This window comes from Chelmon rostratus, chromosome 21 (genome assembly GCF_017976325.1).
Source record: "Chelmon rostratus isolate fCheRos1 chromosome 21, fCheRos1.pri, whole genome shotgun sequence".
Lineage (NCBI taxonomy): Eukaryota > Metazoa > Chordata > Actinopteri > Chaetodontiformes > Chaetodontidae > Chelmon > Chelmon rostratus.
The window spans coordinates 13,090,571-13,102,716 of record NC_055678.1 but is presented as its reverse complement, the minus strand read 5'-3'; positions in this window follow the sequence as shown (position 1 = coordinate 13,102,716).

Genomic DNA, 12,146 nt, shown 5'->3' with positions numbered 1-12,146 from the left:
GTGTGGTGGTGAAAGATGACGGAGGTTGAATCGGCAATAAGAAGTTTCGGAAATAGATGTACACCGGAAACTGACTGTGCCTCAGTGACGGCATCGAAATCAAGGAAAAGAAGGAAAATCAAGAAACCGCGAAAGCAAAAAGTTGAGCGTACATGACCAGGTGACAAGTTAGCTGTGAGAGCGAGGGATGTGTAACAAGCAGCCAGCCGGTGAACACGACAGCTGCACAGGTCGCTCCGCCCGGAAGCTTTACGAGTCGGCTCAGGTGTGCCTCTCTGAAGGGCCTTTACAAGCCTGAGGATGCATTTAATGAGAATGGCTGGGTCTGACATATGCAAAACACACAAATGCACAGACGTAACCAAACAATAATATCTGAGCAGTCAAACGAAAGATATTTAAGTGACAAACTAATCACAAGCAGTCACACAGTCATAACAATTACATTTTCCCTCACTTGCTGAATGAGGACCGACAGTGTAACATATTGTTATTATTTCAGTTCAAATTCCATCTTAACTTGAGACTCAACATTAGAGTAAGACAGTTGCTGTTGCAGCTGTTTCGTGCTTGTGCTTGAACTCACGAGAGGAGTGTGAATAGTTGGATAGCTATTTTCCCCTTGTTTCCAGTATTTGCTAAGCTAACCAGCTTCTGGCTGTAGCCATATTTTAGCGTACAGACATGAGGTATGGACCCTCTAATTGAACTCTTGCAAAGAAAGCAAGCACGTTTCCCCACTTTTTGAACTATTCCACTTAATTATCCTTAACTTATTGTTAGTGAGTGAGATTGATGCAATTAACAAACATGCATTACCCTGTTGAAGCTGAAATACTTAACCTTTAGCACACTGTGTGCAGCTAATGATTCAGCCATTGCAAAATATGGAAACTATGCAAGATAACTACAACTAGGCTTACGCTGTATATTTCCACATGCATGACAATACAAACCATTCTAACTAAAAGAAAACATGGCACTGAGATCATGTTACTGTCAGCATTTAAGCCTGACATCCCTACATATGGAGAGATGGTGAGAGAGCACTTTAAAAGACAAAGGTGTAGAGTTATGATTAAGACAAATTCATCAACATGAAGATATAAAAAAAATGCTAACATGGCTTTCAAATCCCTGCAATAACAAAACCAAATTACAGACTTAACCTTTCGACATGAGCAATGTTTCCACAACAAGTGTCTTTTATTTTACCTGGATGAGATCCATCCCTGATGCTTCCAGTTTAAGCAAATTATAAATGCCATTCAGAGCTTTGTTTGTTAAATGGGTCCAACATTCACTCACTGCTTAATTAAATGAACTCTAGTTTACAGGTTGAGTCAGAATAAGGTCTGACAGAAGACGTCCAAGAAATGTTTTTACTCCGGGAACGTAGTTGCAAGGCAGCGGACGCCTTTGTTGGTTTGTGTCTTTTGGAGAGAGAGGTGTGTATTTGCATGTGTGACGAAGGATTAGCAGGGAGGGTTAGGGAGAGGTTGTACAGCAAAGGGTTCCGTTTGCAAACTTGTACTGGATGTAGGGGTTAATAAACCTGCAAAATCAAATGACAAAGGCTGCTGCCTGTGCTGCAGCAGCTGCACTTTCAACAGCATCTAACGTTGTGCCACCGGTGCCACAACACTATAGCAGCAATTCAACAGTCAGCAGCTGAAACTGAGCAGACCAAGCAGCAGCAGCAGCAGGCACAGGCTGTATAGGAATGCAGGCTTTCTGTATGTTTGTACTGCTGCAGCTGGGCTCGGCCGCAGATACGCACGAGGCTGTGAGGTGGAATACTCCGAATGGGTGGAGGTCCGTCATGCCATCTGCAGCCTCGCCGTGTGCTCTACCGTGGGAGAAAAGCTGAAGAATGGCCACAGCGGCTAGCATGGTGGTAAAGGATGTCAAGACAAATAGACAGGGGGAGGGAGTGAGGGGAATCCTTGAGCGAGGGCCCAGGCTGTAGGGATGGAGGGGGGGAGGCAGGTGTTAGAGGTTAGCTTTATGCGTTGGCAGACGCTGAAGAATTTGATGCGTTAATGACTGAGTTTTGGTGTTGACAGCAACACTAAAACTTCAGCTGTACAATTGATTATTGAGGCAAATTCACAAATATAACTGTGCAGGTGTTGAAGTTGGTTATTGCCGACAATGAAATCCCCAAATTCTTTGGAATTTCACAATGAGCAACATTATTTTTAAATTGTTGTACTAATTGCTGGTGCAGTCTGTCACAGAGAGGTGAACCCCTCCTCATCTTTACTTCAGAAAGACTCAGCGTCTCTGGGAGGCTCTTTTAATACCCAGACCTGCTGCCACTTAACCTAATTAAGCATGAGATGTTCCACCAGGTGTTTCCTTTTAGCAATGTTTTCAATATAACTTTCAAAAAACTGAAATTTCTCAGTTTGAACAACTTATATGTTGTCTTTGTGCTATTTTCAATTAAATATGGGGTTTCAGTGTTTTGCAAATCTCCACATTCTGTTTATATGTTTTAAACGTCCCAACTTTTTTGGAACAGGGTTGTATGTTTGGATAAAACAGAGGCAAAAAGCAGTACTCCACTTTTTATTCATGGATTGCATCAGTGTTTTGGGCAGACGGCCTTCCTCTGTGTGCAAACTGGCAACAGCAACACAGCTAAGCACAGGTGAGCTGTATAATGTAATGAACGTCGTAGCCAATGAGTGGACTCGTGTGCCAAACAACACTCAACGACGGAGCTCACAAAAACAAGCAAATCTCATTAAACACAAGTCATATTACGAAAAAGAACAATGAGAAATCTCCATTCGAGCCAGATTATTGAAGTGCCCAGATGGTGAATGTGAAAACACTTTCTGTAGAAACTTTTTGAGAACCAAAAGTTGTTTTTGAAAGTTTAAAGTAACACTGATTCTCACACCGTTTTGGTGCTGAGCAGGTGATGTCCTGTGGGCTTTTAGAGCCTTAAACTGGAAACAAACTGACAGTTTGACAGCTGTGAGAGTGAACCAGAACAGTCCTGTTTCAGGCTGGACAGCTATACAATGAGCTGAAACAAGGTTCATCACTGTGAGTGACCCTTTTCACATTGTTATTTAATATGTTGTTATTAAAAAATACTGATCATTGCCTCTTTAATGAAAACATCCTTACTCTACACTGACAACTATGGCTTGATTAAGCTTGATTGGCAGAAAAAGGACTCGTGGGTCCCTGGCTATGATGGATACTCAACTCAGAAAAACAAGTCTACTCTCAAGGTGTACCAAGGTCACGCGCTCCTGTGAAGGCTCTGAATGACTTCAACAACAGTAGCCTGCATATCACTTATTCTGTGTCATGTGGGATTTCACTTCAGCACCACCGACTCTTTCCTTCCAACCCAAAGACGGACAAGATCTCAGCTAACCAAACCCTCGTCTTCACTGCCCAGCCACCGATCTTTCTGGAAAGAGCTCACCTCTCAGGTAGTGCTGCACACATGTGTAACTTTCCATCTTTTGTGGGGGTGGAGGGGTTGTTGGAGTGTGCATATGCGGTGGGGGTATCCAGATGGCCCCTTAATTAAAACCAGATGGTGGCAGTTAAAAAAAAGAATGAGAAAAATGAAAGGATGCATGTATTACACTGAGAAGTCACCTGGATGATGGCATGCGATTAATAAATGACGTTTATGGGAATCTAGATGGGATTTACTCTCAGTATTGAAGTATTTTATTCCATAAAATATGTTTAGCCTCAAAATGCTAATGAAAGTGAGATTGTTGAATTCTCAAACACATTTTTTTTGCCTTCTTCTTAAACTCTTGTTTTGTCTTAACCTCACAGCAAAACAAACACGCCTGTCAGAGAGAATTTTTCAGGTGACATATGTCACAAATCTGCTTCAGATTATCTACCCACAAACAGATATTCAGGTCCATATATTTCTGAGGTAAAACGCTAATGGCCACAAGTCAGCATTAATTCACTCCAAAGCGCTCGAGTCGATCAAACTCCACAGTAGGCCGCGCTAACCGCCGCTGAAAAGTCATAACCACTGTGGTTATTGTAGGGCTGGTGTTAGCCATATTGTAGCTCAACACCTTCTAATGACCGTCAGCCTATTGCAGCTCACTTAAGATGTGTAACGCGACACCGCTGTTCACACCACAAACCAACAGGTCTTCAGGGACTTTTCAAAAAGGTGTCTTGTAATTGACTCCCACTGAATGTCGGCCTTAACTGACTGTCTGAGTGGTTGGATTTGTTGAAAGATAAATAAGGATGGAAGAGTTCTGGCTGGAGAAACAACCCTATGGCGCCTCTGGCATTAAGCAGATTTTTATTATGAAAGCAACGTGGATTGTGCCGTCTGCACTTAACTCTATTGTGAATGCAAGTTTGGCAATTATTTTTATTATTTTTATTCTCACACATTTGAATGTTTTTTATTTTTGTACCCAGACAGAGCTTCATGAATCTGTCGCGATGCAGAAAGCTATCGAAACCCTCTCACCTGGTTGTTATTATGCATGCTTTTTGTGTGGCGTGGCCGCTCCACTCCCTTTTCCCCAATAACCCCCTCCTCACCTCAGCCTTGAAATAATAATCAGAACGTTGTCATGGCATCCTGGCACACATAGCCCCCTGCCTCACCCTGACCGGGGAGGCCCAGAGAGCTTGGAGCCCGCAGATAACTGTCATTTGTAGGTTTCTTGAGCTGCAGCAGAGGGGATATAGCTGGATTCAGGAGTTAAGTGCTTCTTCATGATGCTAGATTCAGCTCTGCTGTGTTTTTGATTATGCGCAAAGCCGTTTCATCTCTCTGCGAAATGGCCTGCTTGTGTCAGTGGGCTATGTAAACACCTGAGCCTTCATATATGAGTATCAGTGTTGTCTTTCCAAAGCGTGGGCATGAAGGAAAATATATACAGAACCTACGGGTCACGTGAGAGTGCATGCAGGTTCAAGGAGACGGGAGAATCACCAAGCGTTAAAAGGAAGAATGAGATGCAGGGAGAGCACATTTATCCCTGTTTTCATGCTCATTCTTTGTCTTTTTTCAGATGAAGCACTTGATGCTTGTGGTTTCTTCATTGTAAAGCACTTTGAGCTGCATTTCTTACATGAAAGGTGCTTCAACATACAACTGAAGTTTATTTATTATCATTATTATTGCTATTATCTGGCTCTGTCATAATGACTCCGAGGGGGGTTTCCCTGCCGCCACCCTATCTCAGGTTTCTGGGATAGCTCAGACAGGTGCACATTCAGGTGGAGCATTAGTCAAAGATGCCGTCTATTGCTCGGTGCCATATCTCAGAATATCATTGCTCTTGTATTGTGTGGTAAGGTTTGTATGCCTGCATTTTGCCCTTTGGCCAGTAGCTTCAAAGCAAACAGTTTCGTCTCATCTTCGCGTCATTTATGAATTGCTTTAGTGGGGCCAAACACTGTAGGTTTCACATTCCAAGCTAAACTTCTTCACACAGCGGAAACCATGAGGTTAACATAATCATTAATAATATACCAACGTCAGTGTAAAAAGTGATTTAAACAGGTTCACTGAACATTATGATGGAAACAATTTGTGTAATGCTTTGCAGTCAAGCTTCCCGGATGCAAGGCTCAAAGGTTTTAGGTCTGGTCATGCAGCCAGTGGTTCTGAGTTTCTGCTCTATGGCGCTGGTATGGATTGTTTTTCCAGTCACTCCTGTTTGCACAATAAGGTGCCTTTTCTTCCCCTGCAACGAGTGGTTTACCAACACCCCGCACCACTCCAAACATTTTGCCAAGCATGACTCTTTCATTATGCCTGTCAGGAGGAAAAGGAAACGGGAATGGATCATGCCAGGATGGTCCTTGCCTGTTTCTGGATATCCTGCCTAGCATGTCATGTGTGTTTTTGAGCAACTGGCGGACTCAGTCGGTGGCGGTAATGCCGGCCTGAGGTTAAGGTGCCAAAGTAAATTGTGACAACTTTCTTATTTTGCGGCCTGGTTCTACTACACGCAGCCACCGCTTGTGTTGCCCTGGCCGTATCTTGGCTTCAGCCATTACCGCTCAAGAAACAGGAGTAGAGGACAGGAAGTGTGGTTTCCTCTGGCTTCATAGCACCGTGTCAGGCCTTGGGTCCTGCTAGCCGCTGAACTGTGACATACACTCATAGGAATTTGCTTTTATTAAAAATGATTGCAGCCTCAGTCACTCATTATGTGTGTACGTTGGTGTTTTACAACTGCTGAAGTTGTAATTTCTGTGTAGCCATGCCATAGGTGGCAGTCATTTATGCTTGGCAGTGCAGAGCCCTTCATACAGTTTAACCGTCAACTTTTTTAGGCGTCCGTTTGTGCTTCAACCAGAATCTGAATACTGACGCCATTACATAAATGAAACCCCTATGCCATGAAAACCAGATCTATTCCTTAGCTCTACCATAAGGCTAGCGAGGTGTTTTATTGGCCTGCGGGCGCGGCTGCCGAGTGGCATCTGTCATCAGAGCGTGCCCTCGCTCCACGCCAAGGTGAGTTTATTTGGTTTGATACGTGGTGTGCTGCCCATATTTTCACAGGTGCCTGTGTTGTTGAACCAAGAGCTTGATTCCTGCTTTCCCTGGCAGACACAAGGCCCTGGTTGTCCAGAACTTCCTCCGGTGGACGGGGGGAGGAAGGGTGCCCCTCTGCTCCCTTAGGAAGCATTCCCCCTCAAAATGTCCTCTCTCCCAATCTCACCACCCTATCGCCTCTAATTGATTATTTGAATTTACTATATCTGTAAATTACCATGATTTGTGTTAATGAAAGACATTATGTGGATGGACACCACATCTGTGATGCTGCTCTGGAGCCACAGCTCATTTTGTCAGATGCAGCACAGTTTGACGTTGGTTTTAATGGTCACCAGGTCTGTAAATGACACAACTTTATTGGGCCAGTGAGTGATTGAATGTCAAGACTGTCAAAAAGCAATAGAGAAAGCAAGCATGGATCAAGGCCTTTGCTCTCTGACTGTTTTTCACGTTACATCAACATATTAAAGTGCAAATATCCATGATTTAGACTTGGTGGAGGAACAAATCATTGGCTGTGATGGGTCCCTGAGTAGAGAGTTCTAACAGCAGAAACAAGTCCTGGTGAGCAGCTCAAGTCACACCAGGCTTGCCGCCACAGCTGGACTGAGGCTCGGGAGGAGCAGGTTGCTGCCTGTGGGGAAGCTTTGCTGGGCCTTTTTCTAGCCCTTTGACAGTGGTGATAGTGCGGGAAAGTCTGTCACATGATGTCGACTGGGGCTCAGACGTACATTCTGTAGCCTGAGTAACATGGACCGAAGATGCTGTTGAGGCATAGCTTAATTAAAGCACCAAAGCTTGAAATGAAGTGCTTGTTGGATCCTTGAACTCTGAACCCCAACCAGGTGTGCAGAGGAGAGATGTTATGCTGGATTTGAACTCTTTTTAAGCTCTAACTGTTTTTAGCCTTGCTACTTGCATCGATCAAGGGCGGTCAACCATTTTGGTTCAGACTGAAGTGTACATGAAATGTTGCACAGAGATTCATGCCCCCCTCAAGATGAATTGTAATAACTTTGGTCATCCTCTGACTTTTCGTCTTGTGCCATCATCTGATCAAAATTTCCCTCAACTGCTTGCAAATCTAATGACATTCCCATCAGCCTCAGCTGTTCATTTTGCTAAAAAGCAAACGCTAGCATGCTAGTATCCCAAGTTTAGAAGGTGAACAAGGTAAACATTACGCCTGCCAAACACCAGCATGTAAACATTGTCAATGGGAGCATGTTAGACTGCTGATGTTAGCGTTAAACTCAAAACACAGCTTCACTTAAGACCAGCCTAGATCTCCACTCCAATTCCCACTGGCATGGAAAAGCCTCCAGGTCCTTTTCTTGAGAAGCGGACAAGCAGGAAGAGAAAAAGTTTCAGGGCTGATTTCAAAAGAGGAAGTTGGTGGGTCGTGTTGGCCTGCAGACATTGAAGCATGACTGGAGTCCTGGTGGCCAGTGGAGCTTGATGACAGTCTCATCACTGTCTTAGTGGTCTCTGGAGGGAGGGCCCCTGTCGTCACCAAACCATCAAAACCACATGGGTCACTTTTTACACATTTCATGAGCTGTCTTAACCGCTGCCCATTCTTCTCATCTCGTCCCGATCCTGTCATGTGGTCTCTGTTCATCTTGTCATTCTCCAATCACTTTCCTCTCCCCCCTCAACCCTTTTTTTCTCAGGCCCTGCTCGCCCTCTCTTGTTTTGAACCCCCTCCCTGCTCTTTCTCGCTGTCCGTCTTCACAGATAAGTAGGCATCCCTCACCTTTCACATAACATCACATGGTAGCAATCAGAGTGGGCTTTGGCAGACAAATTAGGGCAGTTAATGTAGACCGGAGATCAGTGCAGAGGCGGGGAAGCTGGTGCTAAATGCCAACAGATGGGGCCTGAAGTGGATCGGCCCAGCCTAACGCAGTACGGTACAGTATAGCCTGAGGTGTAGAGCTGAAAGAGGGCCTGAGCCTAGAGGAAAAAGGAAAGGAAAAACTAAATCTAGTTTTGTTTTATTAGTGAGAAATGGAAAACTCCAGAGCATTGAAAGATGAAGAGAGAGAGAGAAAAAAGACACATTTTAAGCTAATTTCACTCCAGAAAGGAAGGAAAGCTATTTTTTTTTTAATTGGAAAAATCACTGACCCCGGGTCTTATCTCAGATTATATTCAGTCCAGAGCCAGATTTCTTTGGAAAATGCTTGAAGACATATTGTCAACACCATTCCTCCCTGGCTCTTCAGGACAAAACATGTTTCTCTCTGTCCATTTATAAAGAAACTGTGTATATGTCTTCCAAAAAATGAGTCAGATTTCTTTAAACAGCGCTTGCCCCCTAGTTCACCACTAAATTATGCATATTTAATCAAATGTTTGGCCGAGACGACCGACAAAACTCAAAGCCAATTCAGCATGGATACTCCTCAAATGGCACATTTTCACCAATCAGTCTGTCATCACTTGTAAAGTATGAATGAATAACACTCTCTGAGATGTAATAATTCAGAGTACATTTCTTCTATAAAATGTGGGACTCATCATACGCTGCTATGCGAGTATTTTCCTCATGATTCTATTCAGTTAATCTGGTTTGATGAAGTGTATGTTCTGTACAGATGATTAATTGATCCTTCACACTGGATCCTCTCCATCTGTCATCCGGTCCAGCTAAACTCTCTTTTAAAGAGTGCAGGGAGAGTTATCTTTTTGACATTCCTCTCTCCTCAGACCTTGGCAAAATCAAAGCCAAGACACTCTCTGATTTCTGTATCCAGTCTTTTCCCAAATCAAAAAAACGACCCCAGGCTTGATCCTGGAGTAGCCCACCAAGATCAGATGGAGCGTACTCTCGGCCAAACACAGCACCGCAACAAACTCAAAGTGTTTTTTATACATCATTAAAAATGTTTGCGCTCACATTGGTGTGAGAGTTTAATAATTACTCGGCCCCAAAGCCAGGATTGTAATTCTTGAAGAAAAGCTATTAAAATGTGCCATAGTAAGTGAGACAACTCAACAAATATGCAAAGTTTAGCATTGTAATTTCTATTTGTCCATCTGCACACAATCCGCTTTTTGTGATCACCTTAATACATGGGCAGTGCACACACACACATGCACACATTCCTCTTATGTTACAGGCTTTGAAGAGGCAGACTCATCCCCATTTTCAACAGTACCCAATCAAACACAAAGCTGAGGGGCGGATTAGGAGCAGGCTTGTGCGGCACAATGCTTCTATCAGGGACCACACTGGTTTTAAATTACCCCCTATTCCTCACTCATTTTCAATCACTCACTGGCCCAATAAAGTTTGTTTCTCCAATAAAAAAGACCAACAAAGGAACACTGAATCCAGTTTTGTGCAACAGCAGTCCCTCACAATCCTCGACACTGTGTGTTTGTGTCTGGAAAATTGTCCGTGAGTCTCACGGACGCGATTGGCCCATTTGTTGGCCTAAAGATCGGATGGGTTGAAAGTGAGAAGAGGAGGGATGAAATGCGCTTTTTCAGTTCAGTGGAAAGACGGGGAGATGGAGAGATTGAAGGACGACAGATGTGCGGGCGGAGGTGTGGTCATTGTCACGCGTGTTGTCAGTTCCAGAGGGAGTGGTGTCTCTTCAGACGACAGCTGGTTTCACTCAGAGAAAAGACATGCAGCAGAAAGAGAGAGAGAGCGATCAGACCTTCACCTCTGAATATTTATGATCTTGGTCCACACAGATTTCTCGCCACATTTTTTGCGGTTTTCGGGGGGGGGGTTAGTACTTGGTGACCCACACACACTCACAGAGGAGCATACGTGAGTGTTCACAGACAGATTCAGATATTCACACATGCGTTCACTGTCACTGAGGGGAACGAGATGGAGGGGAAAAAGAAGTAAAAAAGGGAAATAAGTCATCATTAGAATGGAAAGTCGTGAATGTGGCAAAAAGAAGCGCATTAGGGAAAGGAGAAGATTTAGGAAACAGACCTACACACACACACACACAGAAAGAGAGAGAGAGACCCCATGCTGGAAAATGCCGTTGTCGAGCTTTGAAGCACAGTGGTAATGAGGCTCCATTTAAAGCCAATGAAGCCGCTTTGGCAGCTTATGAAAGCACGATTGGTAAGCCCCCCTCGTCTGCCGCTGGGTGGTGTGTGTTTGCGTGGGTGTGTGTGTGTGAATGTCAGTAGGAGAGGGAGGGGGAAGAATGGACAGTATTTGGCCGGATCTGCTTTGCTCTTTTCCAGCGCTCTCTCCCAGACCAGCCAGCTCCGTTTTCTCTGGCAAACACAGAGGAGGCTTCCCAAACACGCTTCAAGAGTTATCATTTTACACAGTTGTAGGAAAGGGACAGCAATCAATATAACTCTCTCTTTATCCATTTTATTACAGTTATAACTGATGATGAGCGCAAGGAGTGCCCCTCATGTCTTTATGCAGCAGGATGCCAGCAAATACACATTTATCAAGGAGGAACTGGAGAAGCGGTTTTTGTTGGCAGAGGCAGAGGGAGAAACAGCCGAGGATGTTGCAAGCTAACGCAGGCCAACGCACCGCGGCAGCAGGAGACACAACAGAACAATGAGCGAGACACAGGGTGTTGATGAAGGTCAAAGCAGTGACTTTACAAGTGCAAGAAAACAGGTTTCAAGTCTGGCGGGTGATTTTGATATACTGGTGCAGAGGCATACTTCCAACAGTAACAGTAGGTAAGCTGTCTTACATATCCTGGAAGACATACAATAGTGTTGCAGGAGCCTGTTAGTAGATTGAAAGGGGGTCAACCACAGTGCCCAAAGACCACAGTGGAGGACGGGGGCGTGATCCTACATCATTTTAAGGTCATCACTCAAAGAGACTACATTCATTCTGTTGAGATATGTCTAGTTGGACTTCCATGAGCCTTAACATTCATGCTTCTTAATGTGCTCACATCTTAATGAACACCTCCTTTCTCCATCCTACCGTCCTGCTGACAACATGCATTTTGCAGTTTTGTTCTTGTGTGAATTTGCGCACAAGTAAGTCAGTTGATGCAGAGAAACTGAAAGAAAGAAGAACTTCACAAGCCTGAGAACATCCTGCGGGGTGAAATGCATCACTGGGCGTTGGACTCTGTCCGCTGTCTCAGCAGCGAGGGAGAGAGACGGAGACAAAGGGAGATGGAAAGAGATCTGAAGAGGGTCTCTGATAATTCAAACTAGCAGCTTTCAATCAATCCTGTGAAGTAAGTATCTATCAGAGGGAGTGGAGTCTCACTAAGACTCAACCTCGACTCTACTCCTGTAGCTAAATCTCTCATAGGACCATACATCTGGATCCCCACTGTCCATTTGTTTGTTTGACATTTAAACCGTTGTGGGGTAATGGGGAATGGAAGCTGATGACAGGATGCCAGGACGTCCAGGACGGATGGGCTGGATGCAGAGACATATGTCATGGTGTGTGTGTGCGTGTGTGTGTGTGTCTGTGTGTGTCTGACCAGACAATCTCAGCAGCCTCTACTCTCAAAGCCTTGATGGCCATGCCTGGGGAGAGCGATGATAAATGGTCGCCTTCCTGTAATTTACCTTCAGGAGGATGGATGGAGCTGGCCTGTTTGGTTAGAGGGTGGGGAGACGAGGAGAG